This window comes from Petaurus breviceps, unplaced genomic scaffold (genome assembly GCF_028583685.1).
Source record: "Petaurus breviceps papuanus isolate PSGF00001 unplaced genomic scaffold, PetGlider_PUasm1.0 76, whole genome shotgun sequence".
Classification (NCBI taxonomy): Eukaryota; Metazoa; Chordata; class Mammalia; order Diprotodontia; family Petauridae; genus Petaurus; species Petaurus breviceps.
The window spans coordinates 14,460,245-14,486,417 of NW_027186473.1; the positions used below are offsets into that span (position 1 = coordinate 14,460,245).

General features: G+C 40.1%; 1 long non-coding RNA gene across 1 annotated transcript in view; it reads left to right on the forward strand.

The window, feature by feature from the left end:
- The window catches only part of LOC138175039 (uncharacterized), a 46,543-nt gene extending 30,677 nt beyond the window's left edge, over positions 1-15,866 (forward strand). The window contains exons 6-7 of the long non-coding RNA XR_011171858.1: positions 14,400-14,477; positions 15,623-15,866. This is a non-coding gene — a long non-coding RNA (uncharacterized lncRNA). The remainder of the gene's footprint in view (positions 1-14,399; positions 14,478-15,622) is intronic.
- Positions 15,867-26,173: the final 10,307 nt, after the last annotated feature.

Here is a 26,173-nt window from a genome sequence, read left to right on the forward strand (position 1 = left end):
TTGAAAGACTTTGTTTAAGAAGACTGGCTAAGACAACTGATTGGATATGGCAGGGATGTGCATGAAGGTGATGTCAATGTCCTTCCTGAAGATGACTCAGAAGTGTGAAACTGGGTGACTAGAAGGATGGTGGTGCCCTTAACAAAGAGCGGGAAGTTTTTGGGGGGAGATAATGAGTTAATTTTGATCATGTTGAGTTTCAGATGCCTACAATACATCCAGTTGTACATGTCCATTAGGCAGCTGCTGGTGTGGACTAGAGCATAGGAGAAAGTGGAGGGCTAGAGATATAGACCTGGAAGTCATCTGCAAAGATATGATAACTGAATCCTTGGTAGGTAATAAGATCCTCCAGAGGGAGGGTTTATATGGACAAAAGAAAAGGGTCCAAAACAGAACCTTGAGGGACATTTAAGTTAGGATAAAGACTTGGATGATGATGTCACAAAGGAGATTGAGAAAGAGGGGTCAGAATGGCAGAAGGAGAAGCAGGTGAAATAGGAGGGAATATGCAGGAGGTGGTCAACAGTGTCTAGTTCTTCAGAAAGATGAAGGAGCATGAAGTTTGGGAAAAGGCCTTTGGATTCAGCAAGGCAACAAATAATTTTTAAGCACCTATGTGCCAGGAACTGTCCTAAACATTGGGAATACAAATACAAGGGAAAAGAAAGACAGTCTTTGCCCTCAGGGAGTTTTACATTCTTCTGGGGGAAGAATATATAAAAAGGAGCTGAAAAGGGAACAGAGGGAGAAAGCACTTGTACAGGGGCATAGTGACTTCTGGACAGCATGCCAGCCCTGGTCTGTTACCAAAATGAAGGCCCTTAACTTATGCTCTTAATGGACTTTTCTTAATTTAACAAATTAAGAAACTGCCAATAATTTTGGAGAGAGCCAAAGTTCAGTTGAGTGGTAGGGTTGGAAGTTAGATTGGAAGGGGCAGAGAGGTGAATGAGAGGAGAGGGAGTGGTGGTAACAAGTAGAGATAGCTTTTTCTGGCAGTTTAGCATTGAAAGAGAGGAGAGATAGAGGATGACAGCTTGGAGTCAAGGTAGGGAGCAAGTAATGGTATTTTTTTTAAGGTTGGGGGAGACCCACAAATGTAGCAGAAGAGAAACTGATTAGAAAGAGAGGTAATGATTAAAGGGAGAAACTGCTTAAGGAGATGGTGGGAGGGGTGGTGGTGGTGGGTGGGGTGGGTGTGGGTGAAGAATTCAAGGACTCTGGTAGAGGTAATAGCTTTGGCAAGCATAAGGTTCACTTTTTCCCTGTCAGAAGCCATTAGAAACTGACTTTATAGCGTTTCTTTCTTAGACAGTCACCTCACCAAAAAGTTAATGCCTTTTTGACTTTGTATCTCTAGTGTTTAGCACAGTGCCTGCTATAGAGTAGGCACCTAACAAATATGTATTGACTGACTAATGTTCTGTCAACTCTTGACTAGACAAAATATGTTGAGCGTCCTTGGTGGTCTATACATAGCAAGTACTTAGTGTTTGCTGATTTTGGTATTGATAAAGAGGAAAGTGGACAGTGAAAAGAATGAAAAGGCCATGTGCTTACTAAGGAATCAGTTGGAAGGGCCATCAGAATCCCTGCTACAAAATCTTGCCAGAGGATCTTCTAGCCTCTGTTTGAAAGATCTGGATGGAAGAACATATTACTGCTCAATTTAGTCCTTTTCACTTTGGTGTAGCCATTATTGCTAGGAAGTTTTTCTGGACATTAAATCCAAATCTGTCCTTCTATAACTTTTACCCATAGCAGAATGTTGATCCTCAGGGGCCAAGCAATACAAGTCTAATCCTTTTTGTACATGACAGACCTCCAAATATTTGGAGACAGCTAATTCCTAAGTTCTAATTGCTACAGGTTTAGTGATTTTACTTGTTTCAACTTGTAGTGCCAATGCAATATTTATAGCACCACAATCACGATAAAGACCATGACTATAAGTATCACATGACATTCGATCGCAAAATATACCAGATTCTCCAGATAGAGGACAGAACTGAAGCATTTATTTAGACATCAGAAAACTGAATCCCCAAACCAGCAAGCTGATTCTATCATAGCAGCAAAGGTATTTAGAAGCCATAATAACACTGAGAGCCACAGCATCCTTCAGCCTTCCCACAAACCAATACAAGATCAATATTTACTCACAAACCTATCTCCTTAATGAGCATCCTCTGTCCTTCAGCATCTGTCTAGCTCTGACCAGCTTCCTGTGGGCTCTGTTTCCCTTCAGCAAACTCCTTCCATCACAGGCTCCATGTGACTACATTCAGCCTATTAAGGGGCAGAGTTTACTTTCAAAGCAGGGGAGGTCTTCAAATTCCCCCTAGGTCTATTATGGGGCAGAGAAGATCTTCAAATTCCCATTCCCATTACACAAGTACAGTTGGCATGGTTTCCAATTTCTTCATACATCTGGTGACCCTTGATCATTCTTCAGTTGGTTAGAGTCCTCCCTAAAACATGGTGCACAAAACCAAAGAAGTACTTCAGATGTGGTCTGACTAGGGCACAGTACAGTGGGCCTATCTCTTCCCTCTTTTCCAAGACTGTGCTTCTATTAATTCAGTATAACGTTCCATTTTTTTAAGGTGATATGTTACACTACTGACATATTGTATTTGCAGCTCATTAACCTCCTTTTAAACCCAGTTCTTATAAAGTCAAGGGTAGGTCTTTATATTGTCCCTCTTAAATTTTATCTTATTATATTTGGTCCATTGGCCTAGCCCAGTGGTTCTCAAAGTGTGGTCAATGCATTCCTGGGGGGTCCAGAGACTTTTTCAGGGGACTTTTTTATGAGGAAGAAAGGAAATAATTGTTTATTGTGTGCTTACATAATGTTTATTATGGCAGACTGTTCTAAGTAACTTGCAAATATCTTACTTAATCTTTACAACAATGCTGGCAGCAGGTACTACTATCTTCATTTTGGAGTTGAGAAAAAGGAGGCAGAGAGAAGTTAAATGACTTGTTCAGGGTCACACAGCTAGTGTCTGAGGCTAGATTTGCACTCAGGCCTTCCTGACTTTAAGCCTAATGATGAGGGACCAGAAATGTTGAGGGAGAAACCCCCAGGGATACAGGGATCCCAAGACCAGAGTTCCTAGGGCAAGTTGGCCTGGAATGAATTCATGGACTGAAGCATTCTTTAAGTCAAGGTGGCAAAGATTTATTGTTGCACTGTACAGCGGGCAAGAATTCCTAGGGAACCTGCAACCTTAGAGGGATACAGTTAAAGGATAAACTATAGTAAAACATGTGCCAAATATGATAACTAGGTGAGTCAGGGTGGGATTAAGGAGTTAAGAAGTGATCAGTTCTTAAAGGAACATGAACTTTTAATATTTGCTGCGTGGGTATTATATCCAGAGTTCACTGGGAAATAGCCCAAGGGGGCACTAGAGAGAGGTATGGTTTTAGGCCTAAAACATCACTAAGTCAACTAACGGTCAGGGCTGACTGAGAAATACTCAGGCTGCCCCTATCTATGTCTTGTTAGACAAGATAGACTTAAGGGAGTACACATGTGGCTAAGTCTAGGACACATATGATAGGTCAGTGAGTAGTAAATATCTTTATGACCCAGTACATAGCCAGTTCAGCCAGTACACAGCTGGTTCAAACTACTAAATTCTATGGGTGCAGCTGGCTACTGTATCAGAAAGAGAGATAAGTATTTTACTAGGGCACGCTGCCTTTGAGCTGGAGAGAAAGTGCCTAAGAGTGTTTTGAGGCTAGGGAGATTTGATGCTAGGGAGAAATGTGATGTTTGAACTGGGGTTCAAGCACAGGCACCCAAGCACCCCATCACTACCACTTTATCTACTGAACTACCTAGCTGCCTCTATGTAATTATAATATATATTATATATAATAATATAATATAATAGTAGCAAGATGTTTTAATTTCTAATACTATAAACATCAACAGACATAAGCCAAATAAAGGCTCTGTGGAGAGTCCTAAATAATTTTCAAGAGTATAAAGGATTCCTGAGACCATAAAGTTTGAGAATCATTGGTCTAGCTTATCAAAACCTTTTTTTGTATCCTGTGCCCAGCAGCATAAGAAGGAAAGATATTCTATTTTTGAGTTACTGGTTATCTCATGTATTAGCATTAGTTTAAGCACAAGCTTTGAAAGCATTCATATGCAGAGCATGACCCACGTATGACAGGGTCAGGGGAAAATATTCATGCTTCAAGAATGGAAATCCACTGACTGCATCAAAGCAAGCAAAAATCTGCCCACTGCAAAGCAGAACAAATGAAAAGAGAAAAAGCAATCCTGGCTAGTTACCTCCCCCTCTGTAATGCTTTTGTGGTTCATTTCCAATAGGCAGGCATTTCCATCAACACCTGGGATCCAAAAACATCCTGGACTTTTCCAAACACTAAAACAAGACAGCTTAGAGGCAGTGTGAGATTCAGGAAGCAGTAATTATCTCCACACTTGCTGTATTCATTGGGATGTATTATTGGATAAGCTTTAGGGGCAGCTGCAGAGAGTGTCAAATCCTACTGTTCTTGTCTGATCCACAGGCGATCCCTCCCCCATGGGACAAATGAAAACATACCTTTATTGCAGAAGTGTGTTATGCCATTGACTTCTCTCTACTCCTGTCTAGGGGCTTGATAATGTGCACATTTATGTCATTTATATACAAAATTATGTGCAGAGATTTTAGGGGCAGAGGAGAAAATAATTCCTAGGAGGATAGGATCACAGATTTAGAGGTGAAAGGGACCTTGGGGTCACTGAATCCTGCCCCCTCATTTTATAGATGAGGAAACAGGGGGCCAAGAAGGTTAAGTGACTTGCACAGGGTTAGACAGCTAGTATTAGAGACAGAATTTGAACCCAGTCTTCCTGACTCTAGTTTCTGCACCGTATCCCATTACCCACTGCCTTTCACCTTTTGCCTAGGTATAAGTGGTAATGAAGAGGGAAATGGTGGAGGATGGTAGAAGAAGATCATCCCTCCTTCATGCATGTCCAGGCAGAAAGCACAGGGATCACTGATAGCTATTAATTAATTAATTAATTCATTCATTTGCTCAGTCTGGCATTCAAGAAAGGTGACTTTCAAAGGTAAAAAATGCCATTTTAATCACTGTTATGTGCTGATTGGTCCTTTCAACAAAATAATAGAAACATAGGAAATAATTACCTAAATATTTGAAAATTACCTTATTTCCTATCCCCCAAATTTAATTCCTTGAATGCATTTGGATAACTGAGTTCCACTCTCTTAGTTTCTTTTCTTTCACTATCAAGGATTTTTTTCTTTCCTCTTCTCCGTCTTCCCCCACTTTCCCCTTTTCTTCTGTTCTATAAAGTATGGTTTAAAGATAAATTATGTTTTGATTAGCAACCAAAAGAATACTTTGAATTTTTCTAGTGTTCTTCCGAGAAGCTCCAAACTCTTCAGATGTATTACTTCATTCTTTTCTTACCAGAGAAGACTTAGTAGCCTACATACCTTGGCTTGGGGTTCCTCTTGATGACAGGGTTACCCCAGGGGCATTGTCAGCCCCAGTCTCTAGCACTGTAATCTTTGTGAGGGCAGGGACCCTATCTTTATATCTCACCCATACTTTGAACAGAGTAACCACTTAACAGATGGTTGTTGACTGAATGAATGATTGATACTTTTAGGAATGATCTTCCAGACAAAAGAAGTTAGGAACGAGCTTGAGAGACCTTAAGGGATACTGAAATTTACCTATGCCCTTTGACCCAGCAATACCACTCCTTGGGCTATATTTTTTTTTTTTGCTTTTTGGAGGGCAAGGCAGTTGGCATTAAGTGACTTGCCCAAGGTCACAAGGCTAGTGAGTATTAAGTGTCTGAGGCTGGATTTGAACTCAGGTTTTCCTGACTCCAGGTCTGGTGCTCTATTCACTGCACCACCTAGCCGTCCCAGCCTTGGTCTATTTTTGAAGATAATTAGGGAGAAAGAAAAAGAACTTCTATGTTCTAAAATGTTTATAGCAGCTCTCTTTGTGGTGACAAAGAACTGGGAATTGCAGAGATACCCATCAGTTGGGGAATGGCTGAACAAGTTGTAGTATATGATTGTGATGGGATACTACTTTGCTATAAGAAATGATGAGCTCAATGATCTTAGAAAAACTGAAGGACTTGCACGAATTAATGAAGAGTGAAATGAACAGAACCAAGAGAACATTGTATACAGTAACAACAATATTGTTTTAAGAATGACTTTGAGCAAATAAGTTATTTTGACTGTTATGAATACCCAAATTAATTATAAAAGACATATGAAGAAAGACACTATCTGTATCCAGAGAAAGAACTGATAAATGGAAATATTTATAGAATAATTTTACATGTATGTATATATGTATATACCTATTTGTGTCTAATGGTAGCCATCTTGAGGGCAGGTTGGGGAGGGAAGAAAAAAGAAAAAAAAAGAAATTTATATGATTTTGTTGTATATTTAAAAGAAATAGAAAGTTGTGTATAGTAGATTTGCAGTTTCATGTGCAATCATCTTTTTTATTGTACTATGTTATGGAAATGCTTGTTTTATTCCATAAATTAGAAAAAAAAGACTTAACGATAGTCTCTTTTTCTGCTTAGGCACTAACTCAGATCAGTGCCACATTTTGACTGAAAGCTTTCAGTCTTAATGGGCAGGTTGTGATTCTCATTTAAAATAATATAAAGATTTGATTCTCTTGGTCCCCTTGTCCTACTTTACCTTACAATGGTAATTAAGAAGGGTAGTCCCTTTGATATCAGGTTACTCTGTGGAGAGAATTAATAATAACAATGAAAACAATTAGTACAGAGCCTTGTTCAAAGCTGCCTGTACAGAGGTGGAACACAGGGGACCTTGGCTGTTGAAACTTCAGCCTTTTTGTCTTTGGGACTTTGGGGAACTTGGCTTATGGAATGTCTTGCCTTAATAAACTTTGCTAAATGTTATTTTAGGCAGGCAACTCCTTTCACCTGCTTTCTCTTGGTCTGAACAAGATTATAGCCTGCTCTAGAAATTTAAGTTTGTTGACAAGAGGCAATGAAAAATACATTTATTAAATAAAATAGCAATATAACTATCTTAGACTTATGGCAACACTGGGACAACTCATTTTTAAAAATAAAATTTTACTTTTTCAATTATAAATTTATTTCTTCTGCCTCCGTCTTCTCCTACCCCCAATTGGGAAAAATAAAAACAAAATCCTTGCAAAAAATATGCAGAGTCAAATAAAATAAATTCACTCATTAGCCATGTCCAAAAATTGTCTGCATCCTAAATCCATTGCCTTTCTTGTCAGGAGAGAGATAGTAAGCTTCAAAATCGTTCTTGTCGAATTGTGGGCAGCTTTTTTTTTTTTTAAATTTACAGTAATATTAAGAATGTCTATTTTCCCCATTCTTGGATAGGGGCCAAATCTATGATTTCATTGGTTTAGAGAGTTTTTGGATGAAAAAACTGTCTCTATCGATGTAGGTGGGCACCGTCTCTACAATTTATGGTTTGAGAGAGTTTCCTAGAATTCTGAGGAATAACTACTTGCCCAGAGTCACACAGCCAGTATGGATCAGAAATGGAAGAGAAAGTAAAGTCTTCCTGGCTTTGAAGTTAGCTCTCTATTCACTATAAGATTCTGGCTCTCCATTCCCTACTTTGGACAGTCTTAAATTCCTTAGTCTTTTCTCTTTCATTATATCAGTCAGAAAAGTCATCTAGTCCAACCCCCTCATTTTAAGGATGAGGAACCTGAGGACTAAGTGATTTGCCCAGGGTCACAAAGCTAGTAAGTGTCTGAGGACAGACTTGAACTCAGAAAGATGAGTCTTCCAGACTCCAGGTCTTGACACTCTATCCTTTGTGCCACCTAGCTGTCCCTATTTAGGGATCTTAAGGTCTATTAGAGTTCACTTCCCTCATTTTGTTGTTCAGTCATGTCTGACTCTTTGTGACCCCATTTGAAGTTTTCTTGGCAAAGATATTGGAGTGGTCTGCTATTCCCTTCTTCAGCTCATTTTACAGATGAGGGAATTGAGGGCAAACAGGGTTAAGTGACTTGTCCAGGATCACACAGCTAGAAGTGTCTGAGGCCATATTTGAATTCAGGAAGAGGAGTCTTCCTGATTCCAAGCCCAGTGCTCTATCCACTTTGCCACCTAGATGCCCTTTCCTGACCTTAGATGATTACAGATGGTCACTTTTTCTTGGGAATATTTAAAAGTGGGAAATAAGTTAAAATTAAATAATGTAAGATTACTTAAAAATCAGGTGGAAAGCATCCAACCTGACCGAATATACACATTCCTCCTGCCTTACCATGTTTCTTGCTACAAATCATTTTGAGAACAGACAGCAGCAACTTCAGTTCACGTGCTTTTGAAGGATGGCCATTTCAGAGTTATCCATTGCAAAATTCACAGCCAACAATCAATATGTATTTTCAGGGAGAAAGCTATCATTCATTCCTGTTATCAGGTAATCTCAGGCAGAAACCATATCCTTTGTACCTTGAATGCTGAGCATTTCCATTGCTTCATTTCAAAGGCTGAGCAAGGGATTACTTTGTTCTAACAGATATTTAGCAGCTGAAAGTCTCTGAGTTTCTACTTAAATGAGGGTCTCTAGGGCAAGTGAGAGTGTTGAGGGAGAAGGAAAAGGAAGGAAAGAGCAAAAAATGAAGCATTCTGCAGGGAATAGGCTGTTCCTATTACTGATAGCTTGAAAAAAGGGTGGTACATTATCATCCATGAGAAGGAAGATATTGTGCTCAAACTTCTATGGGAGCACTATTAATGTCACAGCTTCAATATCAGAAAAGTAGCTCATATCTAGTAATAAACATTATTTTCATAGATTAATCCTGAGATATTCTTAAAAAAATAAGTACAGAAAGACAGTGTGGTATAATTGAAAAAAAGCCCTGTGATGGGAGTCAGGAGATGGATTCTAGATCTAATTCTGTAACAAACTACAGCTAACTAACCTTAGCTAAGTCATAACCTCTATGAATCTCAGTTTCCTTAAATTATGAATCTCAGTTTCCTTAAATGCTAAATGAGGTGGTTGGAAGAGATCTCAGAGGCCATGTAGTCCAACCCCTTCATTTTGCAAATGAGGATTCTGAGGTCCACAGAGAAAAAGTGACTTGTTCAAGGTCACATAGGAAGTAGTAAACATTAGAATCAGGGAGTAAACAGGATTTAAACTTAGATTGTGAGACTTGACAGCCAATATGCTTTCCACTGTATCATACTGTTCAAGGTCCTTTCTAATATTTTATTACACTATGATTAGGATTTTAATCCTTATGAAGGATACACCACAAGTAAATTGGTTTAGGGGTGCTAAAAACAAAAACAGGCCCTCCCCCACCAAATCATCTGACAACTTCCCTAAGGAACAGAAGAGTAAAACCAAAGCACATTTAATCAACCCACTGATTTAATCAACCCACTGCTGTTTATTTGTGTAGACAGAACAGAAAGACATAGCTATTATCTAGGAATGGGCTGTTTGAAGTAGGGCATTAACTAGTTGTTAGTTTAGTGGTTATCATGTACATGCCCTGAGGACCGAGATATTTGGAACTGATGGAATCATTTCTTCTAGCTATATTCTTTTTTTTTCATTTTTCAAAAGCTTTATTAACTTCTGACTTACATCATTCATTTCTGCCAGATATTTAGTTACAAATTTTCTTCCCGTTTTTCCCCTACCCACCGCCCCCAAATAGCAGTCCCTCCTCCAGTCTGCTCTCCCATATTTTCTCCCATACCCCTTTCGATTTTTCCAGTAGGGCATGGTGGATTTCTATGCCCCAGTGCCTGTATACCTTATTTCCCAATTACATGTAAAATAGTATTAATAATAGTGTGTATATATATATATATATATATGTATGTATTTAAACATTTGATTTTAAAACTGAATTCCAGATTCATTCACTTCCTCCCTTGTCACCCACCCTTACTGGGAAGATAAACAATTCAGTATAGGTTGTACACGTGTGACTAATGCAAAACAATAACATAGTAGATATATTGTAAAAGACTGACTAGATTTCCCTCCCTCCTATCCCACCTCCTACTTGTTCTATTCTCTACTTTGATCCTGTCTCTTTTCAAAAGTGGGTGCTTCCAACTTCCCTCCCCCCCCAGCCTGCCTTCCCTCTCATCCCCTTCCCCCCTACTCTCCTGTAGGGTGAGATACCCTATTTAGTGTGTATTTCATTCCCTCCCCAAGCCAAATTCAATAGGAATAAGGTTGACCCATTCCCTTTTGCCTTCCTATTCTTCCCCTCCATTGTAACCATTTTCCCTTGCCTCTTCTATATGAGATAGTTTACCCCATTCTGTCTCCATCTCCTCTCATTATATTCCTTTCTCATCTCTTAATTTCACCTTTTAAGTATCATCCCTTCCTATTAAATTGGTCCTGTGCCCTCTATCTATGTATACCTGTAAACATATATACACACATTCACATATGTATTCATATGCCCACATACCCTCATATATAGACATTTCTCTCTATATATTTCTATTCCCTTCAACTATTTTCAGACTGAGAAAAGTTTCATCAGTTACAATTATTGTTTTTCCATGTAAGGAATGTTAATAGTTCAACTTTGATAAGTTCCTTATGATTTCTTTTCCCTGTTTACCTTCTCATGCTTCTCTTGCTTCTTGTATCTCAATGACAAATTTTCTATTCAACTCTGTTTTTTTTTTTCATCAAGAATGCTTGAAAGTCCTCTGTTCCACTGAATGACCATATTTTCCCCTGAAACATGATACTCAGTTTTGCTGGGTAGGTGACTTTTGGTTTTAATCCCAGCTCCTTTGATCTCCGGAATATCATATTCCAAGCCCTTCGATCCCTCAGTGTAGAAGCTGCCAGATCCTGGGTTATCCTGATTGTGTTTCCACAATATTCAAATTGTTTCTTCCTGGCTGCTTGTAATGTTCTCTCCTAAATCTGGGAATTCCAGAACTTGGCTATAATATTCCTAGGAGTTTTCTTTTGGGGATCTTTTTCAGGAGGTGATTGGTGGATTCTTTCAACCTCTGTTTTGCCCTCTGGTACTAAAACATCAGGGCAGTTTTCTTTGAGAACTTCCTGGAGATTGATTTCTAGGTTCTTAGTTTGGTCATGGCTTTCAGGTAGTCCAATAATTTTTAAATTATCTCTCCTGGATCTATTTTCCAGGTCAGTGGTTTTTCCCATGAGATATTTCACATTGCCTTCTATTCTTTCATTTGTTTGGATCTGTTTAACAGCATCTTGATTTCTCATGAACTCATTAGCTTCCATTTGCTCCAATCTAATTCTGAAGCCATGATTCTTCTCATTGAGCTTTTGAGATTCTTTTTCCATCTGGCAAATGCGGCTTTTTAAGGCATTCTTCTCCTCATTGCCTTTTTGGGCCTCTTTTGCCATTTGAGTTAGTCTATTTTTTAAGGTGTTATTTTCTTCAGTCAGGCTGTTGACTCTCATTTCTCAATTTTCTTGCATTGTTCTCATTTCTCTTCCCAGTTTCTCATCCACTTCTCTTATCTGCTTCTTAAAGTCCTCTATGGCCTGTAACCAGCTCGTATTTTCTTTTGAAGTTTTTGGTGCAGGAGTTCTGACTTCACTGTCTTCCTCCTGTTCCATGCTTTGCTCCTTTTTGTCCCCCAAATAGGAGTCTAATGTTGGAATCTTCTGTCTGCTTTGTTTCCTTTGCCTGGTCATGTCGCCCCTCAGTCACTTGACCCCTGGGATTTTTGCCACAGTAGGACTTTGCCACCAGACAAGGGAGCTTTCGTCCCAAACGCTGGGGTTTTCTCAGCTGCCAGAGGTATTAGATGGGTGCCCTCTCTGAGACCTCCACATGCTCTGCCAAGCTGGACACACACCCTAGGACCTCCACCCTAGACTGCAATCCATATCCAAGCAGGTTAAAGCAAGAGCGATTACCCCTCAGACTGGTGCTTGCTCCCCCTACACTCTGCAGGCCAGGAGCTGAAGCTGCCACGTGGTGCTGGCTGGCTGTTCTGGTGTCTCAGAGGCTTCTTGCCCCAGGGCAAAAGCCAACATACTCCCACTTATGGTCCCAAAGTCCAGACTGCACTGACCTCTCACTTTATCCTTCGCATCTGTGTGTTGATAATTCTGGAAACAGCACGGCTGCTGCTGATCTTGAGTCTCTCATGCTGGCAGCTGATTAGGCCCACCCTGGGGCTAAAGCCTTGTCGTGGGCCTGGGCTTGGCTCCCAGAGCCCTGCACTGGCCGATTCCTGCCAGCCTGCCGGGCTGTCCTCAGCAGGAGGTTAGCTTCTCTGTGTCATTTTGTGGGTTCTAAAGCAGCTCCAAAGTTTGTTCGGAGTCCCCTTTTTACATTGATTGGGGAAGGTGGAAGCCAGAGCCGCTTGGCCTCTGCTATATTCTTCTACCTCTATCTATATTCTTAGCCTCCTGGGAGTATGTCCCGAAGCTGGAAGTTAAATAGAATTCAGCCAAACCTACTTTAAAAAAATGTTTGTTCTAATCAAAGAATAGACTGAAGTAAATGAAAGGAATCTCATTATTTCTGTGAAGTAGGTTGTATCAGGAAATAGTGATAGAATAGCTATACTTTCACCTCCAGTCTAGCTAGCTGAATCCAGCACCAGCTGGAAATCACTACAAACTACCCTTGTCCAATGGTGGCCTCCTTGACATGGGGTCGTATTCTCAAGTGTATTCAGTTTCCAGAACATGCATCATCACAGCACAAATGAAGTCTCATTGATTTTGTTTTTTCAGATACTCTTCAAATCAAAATCTCATTTATGTGTTTCATAGAGCACAAATGCAAGTGCCATTTATGGTGACATATAGTTCAATTTTGTACCTCCCATCGATTTCCATAGCACACTATTCCATAGCACACTATGCCTGCTTTCTAAGGACTAAACTCTCTAAGTACAGTCACTCTGATCACCAGTAGGTGGCCACTTGGTAATGAATTCTCTGGTCTTGATAACTTATAAAATGAAGAAAAACCCCCTGTAATGGGAATGTAAATTTTAAAGATCTTCCCTACCCCTAGGCTAAAGTGCACCTGAAACCTGGGGTGGGAGGCTTGTTTTTCATTAGATACTTCTTGATTGGCCAGTGTGTCCAGAAGGTTGTTACATTCTCTGAGCCAGGAGAAGGCTATATAAGCCCTGATGTGAGGCTTTGTTTTGGGGCTCATTTTGAGAAGTGTTCTGTGATTTGATCAGATGAAACTCTGGGAAGCCGTTGTCCAGGGCGCCCCAGCTTTGAAACCCAGATGTTGATTTGGTATGGATGTAATGGTTGGACAGTTTGGAAAACAGTCTACTTGATCTGTTTCTCTGTCTTGATAATTCTGTCTGTATATTCTGCAAGTTCGGGGTGCTGACCTTTTTCCCCTGAACTAGGTAAACGATACATGTTTGACTGATTAAAGTAAGTTTGTTAACCCATTTTGAGTTGCTTTCCTTTATCAAAGCAGATCCAAGAACCTGTGGTGGCAGTGACCCTGGGGATGCTGGGATGCTTGCTGCTACAACCCCCTACAAAATGGCTTCCAGTCCCATTTGGTCTCTTTGAATTTTGGCAAAAATGGCAGAGTGGGCAAAAAATGGGCAAAGGACAAAAAAGAATCTTATGTTTTTAATAGTCTATAATTTCCATTAACTGAGCTGTTGGTAGTTTAAATGTGAGATACTTGTCTAGTGACCCTCAAATGGGCATATTCTTGAAGGAATAGGGTTTTATCTATCTGGGTCTTCATGCTAGAAACGAAAGCAAAGCACAAAGGAAATTGTAGACAGATGGAAGGATGGCTCATAGGCTAGAGACACAAGTAAAGGAATTGGTAGAATTGGTTTTATCATACTGCCAAAGACAACGAAAACAATCATTTCATGGGACATTAAGTCGTCTTGTATTGCAGTACATGTAGATATTTTCAAAAAATAAACAAACCCCCCACAAGGTGAAAATAATTGCAATTTAAGAGTGAACATACATTGCAAAGAATGGAAACAAAGAGAAATCCTGCAAAAAACTCAACAAGATCCTCCAAACGAAACCAACATGGTTGATCTACAGATAAATACTGATACTCAGTAACTTCAGTGCAAAAGTGAGCATATGTGAGGATGGTGAAAAAAGGAAAATATGGTTCAAGAGTAGGAACGAGGGAGGCCAAACATTTGTAGATTACATAGAAGACACATGCCTATACATTACAAATACTTAAAAAAAACCAAACAATAGAAGACTCTGGACGTGGTGAGCATGGAATGACATTACAAAATGAATTTGATTACATTTATTTATTTATTCATTCATTCATTTATTTTTTTTTTTTTGGAGCTCTTTTCTAGATGGCACTGGGAAGTGATTTTACTGACCCATTCAGGTGGTGGTCAAACCTGTGACTTCACTTTAAAGGTAAATAGGCAGATTCTGTGCTTATTGTGACCAAATTTAAGAATTAAGGAAAGTTCCAGGAAAGGTTCTTGAAGTGGATATGTAGCCTTTTTCAGATTGGTGACGTATCAGTCACAGCTGTAAAATGAGTGTGTAGGGCCAGGTGTAGTGATGTACACCTATAATTTTATTTTCTGGGGAGCCTTATGCTCTTGAGCTTGGGAGTTCTGAGTTGCAGTAAGCTAAGCCTATCAGATATGCTAAATTGGACACCATATGGTAAGCCACCAGCTTGAGTAAAGAGGGGCAGATCAGCCTGACTTGGAAATAGAGTAGGTCAAGGTTCCCATGCTGGGAGTGGTTGGGGCTTCTAGCTTTGGCCATATAGGGAGACTTAGACTTAAAAAAAAAGTGGCTCTAAAATCTTATCCTGTGCCTATTTCTAGATAAACTTTGGCCCTGAGCAGAGGTAGAATAGCTAGTTCTTTTATGTGGTGTGATTTGAGGAATGTGGGGAAAATCTTGTAGTGAGAGTGGTGTAGTGTATAGATAGTATTAGATAGATCTTCGGATACCTGATTATGTTATGTTTAAATGTGTTTCTAAAAGTTATGCTCTGCTAAGCAAGTATTTGTTCCCAGAAAGGGGATATATGGTCCCTTTAAAAGAAGGCAGCAGATATTTTAGCGAGCAGAGGTATTTGATTCTGTTTGCGATGGTTGCCATGGAAATGACCTAATGCAAATTTTATTTTAGGTTACACACAGTTAAGTTATTGATTAAAAAGGTGGGGGGATAAGCCTGAAGCAGTTTCCTTCAAACTAAGGGGAAAAATGTAAGCATAGAGAGCAGCCAAGTAGAAAGAAACCTTTTTATGGTTAGGAAAAGACAGTCATGGAAAAAGTGTAGAGCAGCAAGGGACTTGGGTGATGAAAAGAATTTCAGTGATTAGCTGGCTGGCTGGCAGAGGTTCTTCTTTGGAGAGAGGAGGCCTTTCAGAAAGTCCTGACCTCCAACAATCATCCAGTCTTCCAGGTGAGGGATAGCCCTGCCAGATTGCCTGCTGTACTCCTCCTGAAAGCTCTTCTTCATTTTCCTGTCTTCCTATTCAAGTGTCAGGCAACCTGGAATGATTTTTTTCTCATTTAACTTTCTTTTTTCATTAGGAATTTAACAATCATCAACAGGATACAAATATTGAAATGTATGAAGAACCAAAAAAAAAAAGAAAAGAAAAAGAAAAAAAAGGATTATACTTGAACTGGTGTACATAAAGTTATATAAAGTTTGTTTTCTGTTCAAGTGTAAATTAAATTGCACAAGGTAGGCACAAAATTGCCATTTCTGTGTCCTTTACTTCTTTTGTTTTCTTGTGTGTATGTTAAAATGTTTTATTCATGCATTTTTCTTTGCATTTTTATCATTACCCACTAACTCATTTTCCCATCATAGCTCCTCCACCAGAAGTACAGTTAACCAAAGCAAATCAACACAATTTGCTAAGTAATCAGACATTTTCTTGGAGTGCCTGCTCCCGATTGCAAATTCCTCATCATGGCAACTGTCTATCTTATGCCTCTTCCCTGCCTTATTCCTTTCTTATAGTTAAACTTCTCTTCCCTCCCTGATACCTCAATTCCGTCACTAGTACTATATTTTATCCATCTGCTTTCAAAGTAAAGAGAGTTTTGAATCTAACCATGTTTTGGTTTTCAGTCATCTGTGGCTGCATTTGAATAGATATTATCTTTAGACTATTTTGTTACTTGGTGGTAGTAATTTAAATTATATATATATATATATATATATTTACAAATTCTGCCTTTTTTCTGTAGGAAGGAAAAATTTGTAATAGGATTCTTTTTTTTTTCATTGTTTCACACCTCTTCCCTCCCCCCTTTTCCCTTTGTAATGGGAGGTTCAATTCTCAGAGCACGATGATGTGTGATCAAGGGACCCTACCCTTCTTCCAGAGTATGCATGGGTCTCTATGTTTCCTGTCTGCTTACTCTGGGATACACTGATGAACTGAACATGTGTATGTTCAAAAGCACAACTGCTCTTGGCAATTGAGGAAATAAGTCCTACAAGCCTCTAAATGAAAGGCCACAGTACCTACTCTCTGCATTTGGCTCAATGCATGACTATGAATTAGCACTTAGTATGTGTTTGCCTCTTTGCAGCTCTTAGGTGAATGACTATCAAGATGGAATGGACTAGGCTGCACCTTTGTGAGCTTTGAAACATTGGAACCAAGCCTAGAGCCAGCTCTGAGGAGTGAGCTGCCTGATCTGGTCCAGCAATGGGGTCAACCTGGCAGCTGGGATATGTATTGCAACCAAGGGAGTTGTTGCTATAACCATCCATTGGTTATTGCTATACCAGAAATGAACTTGTTAATAGGATGAATGTTTGTAGGATCCACTTTAAATCTGAGGCTGTTGTTCCCAGGGACTGAGGTGGTACAGGGGAAAGTGTGTCCCCTGTCTGAACCGATGTGTTTGTAATTCTTTTCTTGTTATATCTTAGTAACTTTTCCTTTGTAAAAGTTAATTGATGTTAATTGGTTATCAGTGATGTAGAAGAAATATCAAAGGATTAAATGACATTGGGGTGCTAATCACTGGTGATGATATTGGGGACCACATTTAGTATGGGGGCTCCAGGTGATAGCATGGATAATCCCATTTCCTCTTAGAGGTCCCTTTAAAACCTTTAGGGGGAGTTGTAGTTGGCCATGCTAGGGTTACCTGACCTGCTAGTATAAATGTGGATTGGGGAAATAAGTCCAGAGTCTTGTAACACTGTCAAATGTATTACCTGCAATATTACCTGTCAGTCTGTACCAAACAACAGGGGAAAAGTCATAGATACATCCAGCAAGTGATTTCCAATATGCCATGTTTGGCTACATTACCTCTTTGAATAGGAAAGGACACTAATAGGAAGTCTTGGCTTCAGTGTGGTTAGAGGCATTCCATATCAGCAAATTGGACACTTGGTAAACCAGTGCATAGGAACTGGTAGGAAAGGCACCATGAGAAAAGTGGATGACTAAGAAGAAATGGTGGAATTCCAAAACCCAGTAACATTCAGTTCTTCCCTTTAGCAAAAGCTGCATGGTGGTTTAGTGAGAAGAGCACTGGGTTAGGGGTCTCAAGACCCCCTAGTTTCCTCCCTATTATTTACTACTTGTATTGCTTTTGGCAGGCCATCTTATCTCCTTGGTCACATTTTCTTGATCTGGAAGACAAAGATGAGAGATTTGGATTCCAAGGCTCCTTTCTAGCCTGAAAATTCTATGATTATTGAAATTAGCACAAGGACAGGTACCACAAAAATCTTTCTTCAGGGTAGCCTCATTCTAATTGCTTTCTTGAGCAATGATGGGATAGACCTTAGGAGATAATGGCTGTCTAATGGCCTCCCTGTAAGAATGGTCAATAATGATGCTGGCCTTAGGTGCTTCCCTGCATGGTTTTGTGCTTTGGAACTTTAAAGGCCTTTTATCAGGATGGACTAGTCTCATTTCCACCTCAATTTAGTGTGCCATTTCAATTCAAATTCAACCCATATTAAGTGCCTACTATGTGTACTGATGAAAATGTGTACATGGATTTAAATTTGTACTATTGGACACAGTATACATATCAAACTGAGTTATGTTTCCACCTGGCTGTCTTAAAGGTATCTCAGATTCAATGTGTCAAAAACAGAACTCATTATAGTCATTCCCAGTTCTATCCCTTCTAACTCCAACATTCTCTACCTCATTAAAAGTGCAAAAATGCTTCTTGGACTTTTGGTGGCTGTTCAGAATAATCCAATGAAGGTAGGTCTCAGCCAGGACTATTGTGATTCTTAAATCAATAGTAAAGCCATGATAAGATTGTCTGTCTCTCAGTCTGTTTTTGGAATTAAGGAAATAAACTAGTCACAGGCAAGATGAAGTGTTGGCAGTGTTGAGTGATTCCTCTATTAATAAAAAATTAAAAAAAATTATGGGTCAGTTTAAATGACCATGTTGTCTCTGGCTTATTTTTATATCTCAATGTGTATCTTCCTTTAAAAATGACAAAGAATATGTATTGGAGAGCAGTGTATGGAGTAAGCATTGGGTGCTGGGGACAGAACAGTGTCAGAACCACCCTATTTTCAAGTGAGGTCCAGCAATAGACAAGTTTGATGTCTCCTCTTTGTTACATGTTTTTCTTATGCAGAGGGTATCTACTTCTGGGGCATTCTCCTGAGAGCCATTTGGGGGTCCTCATGCTCCCTATACCATTTTTTTCCTTGTCTAATTTAGATTAGGAAAGGAATTTGTTGAAATACTCACATGAAAAGACTGAAAGAGTTAATACTATTGGGAGTATACATCCAATTTCATCGAGGATACATTTTTGGCTAAAGGAATTCATTATGAATTTCTAGCATCAGTGAGGAGGTGGGGAAGTATATACATATATAAGCATGGATATATGTGTGTATTTCCCCCTATATGTGTATACACACATACACAGACATATAAGATATACAGAAGTACATGTGTATGATTGTGATAGTAATGGAATATTCTGAACCTTGGGAAGTTGCCTTTCCTTGGCATTATATTACATTATGGTGTAGTCGGCAAGGAGTACAAAGCATAGTGCCTCTATTTGTTCCAGGATCCATGGCCATTTAGATTGAGATTGTAAGGCCAAGGATCCTGGAGGGGTGGAATGTGATAGTAATGGAATACAAAGATTCCCCTGTATTGGCTTGGTTTTCAAACTGATGTTAAAACCCAGAGTTTGTTAATCCCACCTGTGGGATGGACTTGTTGATTTGAAAAGAGAGACACGAACTGGGAGGAGCTGGTGACGTAGATTTGGAGAGACACAAGAGAGAGGCAGAAGGACTTTTTGGAAGCAGCACCTCGTGGAGGCAGAGAGAGACTGAGAGAATTGCTGGGGACCACTTTGAATTGCCCTGGACTTTTGAGACCTGCCCCCTGAGCTGCCAAGGACTGAGGAGACATGGCTGTTTTGCTGGTACTTTGCCTGTCTGTTTTGATGTTGTTTTGCCAGATTTGTCCACTGGTGAAAGACGGTCCTTTTCTTGAAGAAGTCCTGGAACCTGGCTGTTGGCTCAGAGCTCCTGAGACTGTCCTGCAGACAGAGAGTGAATACTGTCCACTGGTGAAGGACAGTGCTGTTGTTGCAGGGGTCTGGGAACCTTTCTGTTGGTTCAGAAGCCCTGAAGAAGGATTTTCTTGTTGTATGTTTACAGAAATCCTGGGAGAGGGTTTTGCTAATGTTTTCAGGGGTTCTAGGACTGTTCTACAGACAGAGGATGAATTGATGAAGGGACTGGCAATGTATCTTGTGGCCTTGCTAAGCCTTGTCTCCCCAGGAACTAAGATTGCTGAGAACTTGCCTCCTGTCAAGATGAAGAAAAGACCTCCATTTGGGTATTAAGTGCTGTGCTTAAACTTGATGTAACTCTGGGGTAGATTCAATTGTGATCCAGGGGTGGGGAACTTTTGACCTTTTTGTGTTCTATGGTTGAACAAATGAATGTACTTTACTTAGATTGGAAACTAATCTCCATTTGAGAAGAGGGGCTTTGTGGTGAACTAAATGAAGGTACAGCCTAGGGGTGGAGTAGTATTTAGAAGAGAGACTTTGTAATTGATTAAATGAATGGAAGGTCCTGGGGTGGGGTAGTACTTGGAGATTATTTAATCACACTTAGTAAATGCTGTATTTTGAATGATGTCATGTTTTGATCTTCTCTGTTCTGGGTTTGTCACTGAATAAAATGGAGAGCACCTATGCTGGTATTCTGAACCTTGGGAAGTTGCCTTTCCTTGGCATTATATTACAATGATAGGCATATATACATATATGTATAGATGTGTATTTTGTATATATGGGTATGCATACATATACATATAGCAGACACACATACATGCATACATGTATATATCTATCTATATGTCTATAGCTATATGTCTTCCTGGTGTCTCTAAGATAATCTCACTTAGATGGTTATTTTTCTACCTATGCATAAAGCCGGTAATATTTAAAAGTTTCTACACCCTTCCTAAAATCAGACCTCCTTTTTAAAAAATTTATTTTTAAATTACATTTTAAATTCCAAACTGTCTCCCTCCCTTCTTCACCACCCCACATCAGGGAAAGGCCACAATTTCACTCACTCACACACACACACACACACACACACACCCTGCATACTATGCATACTTCTGTTTATCAGTTCTTTCTCTGGAGATGGCCAACATCTTCCTTCATAGGTTCTTGGTAGTTAATCTGAGTATTTATAATACTCAGAATAACCTAGTTGTTCACAGTTATTCTTCAAACAATATTGCTGTTACTGTATACAACATTCTCTTGGTTCTGTTCATTTCACTCTGTTATTTCATGCAAGTCTTTCCAGGTTTTTCTAAAATCAACCCGCTCATCATTTTTTACAGCACAGTAGTATTCCATCACTATCATAAACCACAACCTGTTTAGCCATTCCCCAATTTGATGGGAATCTCTTCAGTTTCCAGTTCTTTGCCACCACCAAGAGAGTTGATATAAATATTTCAGAACATACAGGTTCTTTCCCTTTCCCTTTCATCACTTCTTTCCATATATAGCATGAACTTTGCATATTGCACCATTATCGACATTGATAAATCTAGAATTTTCATTACCTATCAGGAGTTCTTAGCCTGAGGGTTGAAAACTAATTTTAAAGAATATTTTGACAGCTGTATTTAATAGTTTCTTTTATTTCTATGTATTTTATTTTATGCCTATGACTTTTACAACACTATACTGGGAAGAATATAGGTTTCACTAGATTGCCAGAGGAGTCTATGACACAAAAGGTTAAGAACCCCTGATCAATATTAATGACAACAATATAGTCTCCATATGTTAGTCATACCTGGCTTGTGCAGTGATTTTTGTCTCCATATTTTCCTCCTTCCTTTCTCATCTCTTTCTAGTATATGATGTAACCAAACAACAACTACAAAAACCCCCAGTCTTTTACACTTGTACCCTTTTAGTAATGTAACACCTTTCTCTAAGGAGTTGGGAGAGCTTGTCCTGAAAATGACTTTATTATTCCTTGCACCATGGGAGGAAGAGGGCAGGCAGAGAGTATTCAAGAAAATCAGGTTTTATTGAAACCAAAGTCTCTGTGTAGGAAAAAGACTCTCTGGATGTGCTTCATGTCCCCAATCAGCACTGATTTGTCACCTCAGCAGGGGAGGCTTCCAGGCTTAGCATTCAGTATACATAGTAACAATATCCAGGAATGACTCTGAATTTATGATCCAATGGGTAATAACATCTGCTCTACATTTATATCTCACTTCATCCTTCTCTATACATCAGCTTTCACCGACATTTGATCATTTTGTTATACTCCTGGTGGACTGGTATTTTTGCCCCTGCAGAAACTGAGTCCCAGAAAAGTGAACTGTTTTCCCCAAGATTACAGGGCAAGCATAAGCCATGACTGGGCTAGAAATCAGGCCTCTTGATTCATATGTTGGGGGTCTTTCTACTAGCAATTACTAGAATTATGCTTCTGGAAGGAGCTCTGAACTTATTCCCCTGCCCTATTTATGGATATACAAAAACTATTTCAGACAGAGGGGTGTCTTAAACATTTATAGTGGAATGTGTTTCACTTGTTCAGTTGGGGTGAGCAAGGAGAGGAGAGGGAAATGTTTCTTTAAATCTTGTCAATTAAAAAAATGAGGGTGAAGCTGACTCTGAGTAGTCATCTCAGGTTTAAAAAAAGATCTCAGAAAACATTCCCATTGCATTGGCTCCTACTTATTATTCTGGTTTCACTGGAGACACCGATGACTCATCTGTGGAGTAACAGGGTTGGACCACATCGGGGTTCTTACCCTTTTGGGGGCACAGACCCCTTCAGCTGTCTGCTGAAGCCTATAGACATCTCAAATTGTTCAGCGCTTACATTCCTAGTTAAAAGAAATGATAAATTTCAGTTAGAAGTTAGTTTTTTTAAATGTAATTTTCCTCTTCACTCCTACCCTCCATTCAAGTGTACAGATCCTCTGAACTGTGGGTAGCCAAGTTAAGTAGCCTTCAACCTGAAGATTTCTGGGGTCTCTTAATGTTTTGTCATCTGGTCCTCTTGTACCGGCACGGTGAGAGGTGTGGACAGCACACTCCCGAGACTGCCCGGTAGATGGCAGCATTGGGCAGCCAATGACTTCCCCGCGTCCGCTGTGTGGCTTAAGATTTGCATTGTCTGTTCCTTCTGGCTTAGGGGGAGAGCTCAGCGAAATGCACCTCCAGCACTCACCGTCCACGGTAATTCGAGATGGTGAGTGTTTGCTAAGTCTCGGTGGGGCTGTCTTTAGTACGGAATTGACTCCGACGTGAGAGCCGCGTGGCTCCCTGCATGGTGCTAAATTATGTATAATAAAATGGTTATTTGGGAGAAACTTCCCCCGTGTCGGGGGCCAGGTGAGCTTTGTGTTTCGTTTTATGTCTGCTACCAAGACAAGAATTTCGAAGACAGACAACTTCCCTTTAGTCATTTTACTTTCTTTCTGATTTGCACTTTAATTTTAGGGAAACAGCCCCACACCATTCCCTGAGCCCCCAGCAGGGCACCCCTTCACCCCCCACCTTCCTTCTTTATTCTGCCCCCTTCCCCCCTCCAAAGGGAAATGCGTGTGGCCGCAATGGTGCCTTTGGGCGGTAGAGGGCGCAGTTGGCACGTGCTAGGATCCAGCAAGGCATTGGGAAACCCGCCGACCCAACTCGGGACTTGGGTGTGTTTAAATCACAGTTAAGGGGTGACCTTGGAAGCCCAGGCTGACTCAGCCTCTAGTGAAGGAGGGGGATGTGATGGAGGGTTGGGGCCTTTCACACTGAGCCTGGTCAAACAACTGATGGTCTATTGTGGCTCCCACTTTTGGGAGAGATGGATTGGAGAGTGAGGATGAGGGGCGGTAGGCACGAGCTTAAAACCTGTCTCTGCCACTTGCTTATGAATAGCGTAACCTCTGTGGGCATTAGCTTTCTCTGTAGAATGAGGGTCACAATCCCTGTGCTGCCTGCGGGACAGAATTATTGGAAATGTAAAAAGAGATAAAGAATGTAAAATGCAAACTATAAAGTACCATATAAATGCACGTCCTCCAAGCAGATCCCTGTTAATAGACTGTTATTGTTCATCCTTTGTTCTCAGTTACATCAGGAGGGGGACGTCTTGATATGCAAGTGAACAGGATTTAAGTGAGGCAGGGCTGTGCAAAGTCATCAGCCTCACTTTTCTCCTCCAGAGTCATAGGAATCCAGTGGCAATATATAGGTAGGATGACTGGCCATAGCTCTGGATACAGGGGGAGACCTCGGTCTTTTAAAAGCTCAGCCATCTCTGAGATGATAGGACAATAGAAACTCACATTTATCATAGAGGCAGCTAGGTTTGTAGACAGAGTGCTGCATTTGGAGTCAGCAAAGCCTGAGTTTGAATCCTGCCTCAGATCCTTACTACCTGTGTCACCCTGGGTAAGTTGCTCTCTCAGTCTCATTTTCCTCCTCTATAAAATGGGGATCACAATAGCACAGGATCAAATAGCATGCCATAGTAATATAATACCTTAAATATTGAGTGAAACTCAAAGAAGGTAACAGGTGGACATGCTTTGTAAGCCTTACATGATTATATAAATGCTAGGTATTATTATTTTTAGAACCAAGAGCTAGAAGTGACCTCAGAGATCATATAGACCAGTTTCATAATGTTACAGATGAAGAAATTGAGATTCAGAGAGTTTAAGTGTTTTGCCTAAGGTTACACAGTTGGGGGGGGGGTGTTGTGAGAAGCTCAAGTGAGATCATGGATATAAAGCACTTTGTAAATCTTAAATAAATGTCTGTTGCTATGACGATGCCTACAGTCACCAGGCGCCCTTCCAGTCTTGGTGATGACTTAATTCCCTGAGCCTTCGGTTGCATTTCTGTTGAACTTAAGCAGTGTTTATAGAGTAATACAGAGATGTGATGGTAAATGTTTAACAAGCAGGCTCCATTAAAAAAAAGTAGTCAATTAAGCTTAATCTGTATTATGGACACTTTCTTAAATCTAAATGTTCAGCAAAACAATAAATCAAGTCCTGATTTTCAGGGATTATTGACTTCTGAAGTGTAAATGAAAATTTAGCACTGAAAATATGACTGTTAACTTCCTTGGGCCAGTGTGGGCTGGCTTCAGCACCCCTCTGGGTGTCAGTCATCAGAATCCAGAGCCAGTGCTCTTTGGGTACCCTGGGCTGCTCTTCTTTTGTCCATTTCTGACATTTTGCAGTCACTCTTGATGTCTTCTCCTCTCAACACTCATCAGTTTTCTCACCTGTAACACGAGGGGTTTGAGCTTGATGATATTCAAGATCTCTTCAGTTTGGGGTAGTAGAAAAAGAACAGACTATGGAGTTAGAAGACCTAAGTTTCAAAGGTCATTAAGAAGCCACCAACTGGGGCAAATCACAGAACTTTTCTAAGCCTCAGTTATTTTATCTGTATAATGGGGTAATTTTCACTTCTACTACATACCTCTCAGGAATCACGAGGGGAGTGCTTTGTAAAGCACTATACAGAGACAGAATTAAGGGAAAACCCACCAGTTAAACCAGACTTTTCTAAGCTTCAAAGGAGTATTTTGGCATCTAATCCTAGGGTCACAAGATTCCATATTAACTGGGAAGACAATACTGGAAAACTGGAAGATGCAGAGAGCAGTAACCCAAACCTACAGTCGCTTCTTTCAACAGATGCATTGCCTTCAGCATCAAAGGGATGGTCAACATCAGAAAATTCATTAAATGTCATGTTAGAATCCCATATGGACTGCATGTGACTACCTGCCATTCTTTTAGTACATGTTAAGCTATAAAAACAAACAGAACTATTTCCCTGAAATTCTATAAGTACATAGTCAAGACAAAATGTGAAGAATTTGCTTTAAAAAACATCCTGTAGAAAGTTTATAAGAACCAGTATTTGATCAAATTGTGGAATATAAATACAACTATTTTTAAGTAATTCTTTTTTCTCTAATGTGTTATTTTATTTGCTCTAAAACTAAACTGATTAAAGCATATATATTATAAAAAAAAAGTTCCATTACGGCAGAAGAAAATGAATGGGTGGTAGAGTATGCCCTGAAGAAGAGGAATGTTCGGCTGGTGCCCACAGGGCTGGACTTTGGCCAGGAGGGCTTTACCCACTTCAGAGAACATCAGTTCCATCCCATACTTCACTCTACCTGACGTTTCTACCCCCATACACACAACATTGGATGCCTTCTTCATGGCCAAGTTCAAGAAGTTTTCCAATGCTGTACCTCAGTCTAAGAAAAGTGATGCAACAGCTGACCCCACAGACTCCACAGACTCCAGACTGACCGATGGGCCTTCTGTAGCTAAAGCCCAGGTGGTCCCCCAGCCTAAAATCAGTCCTAAGCTTGTCAAGAAGACCAAGCAAGCTGGAAAGGCAAAGGTGAAGATAGGAGCTGGGAAGGCAGAGGCAAAGCAACAACAGCAGCCCCCTAAGAAGACTGTTTTCAAGAATGGGAAGCCTGTCCACAAGGGCCCTCAGTCTCCTATAGCAAGGACTCCTAATTCCAGACGGCCACCACCTAGGAAGCAGAAATCTCAGTCCTGA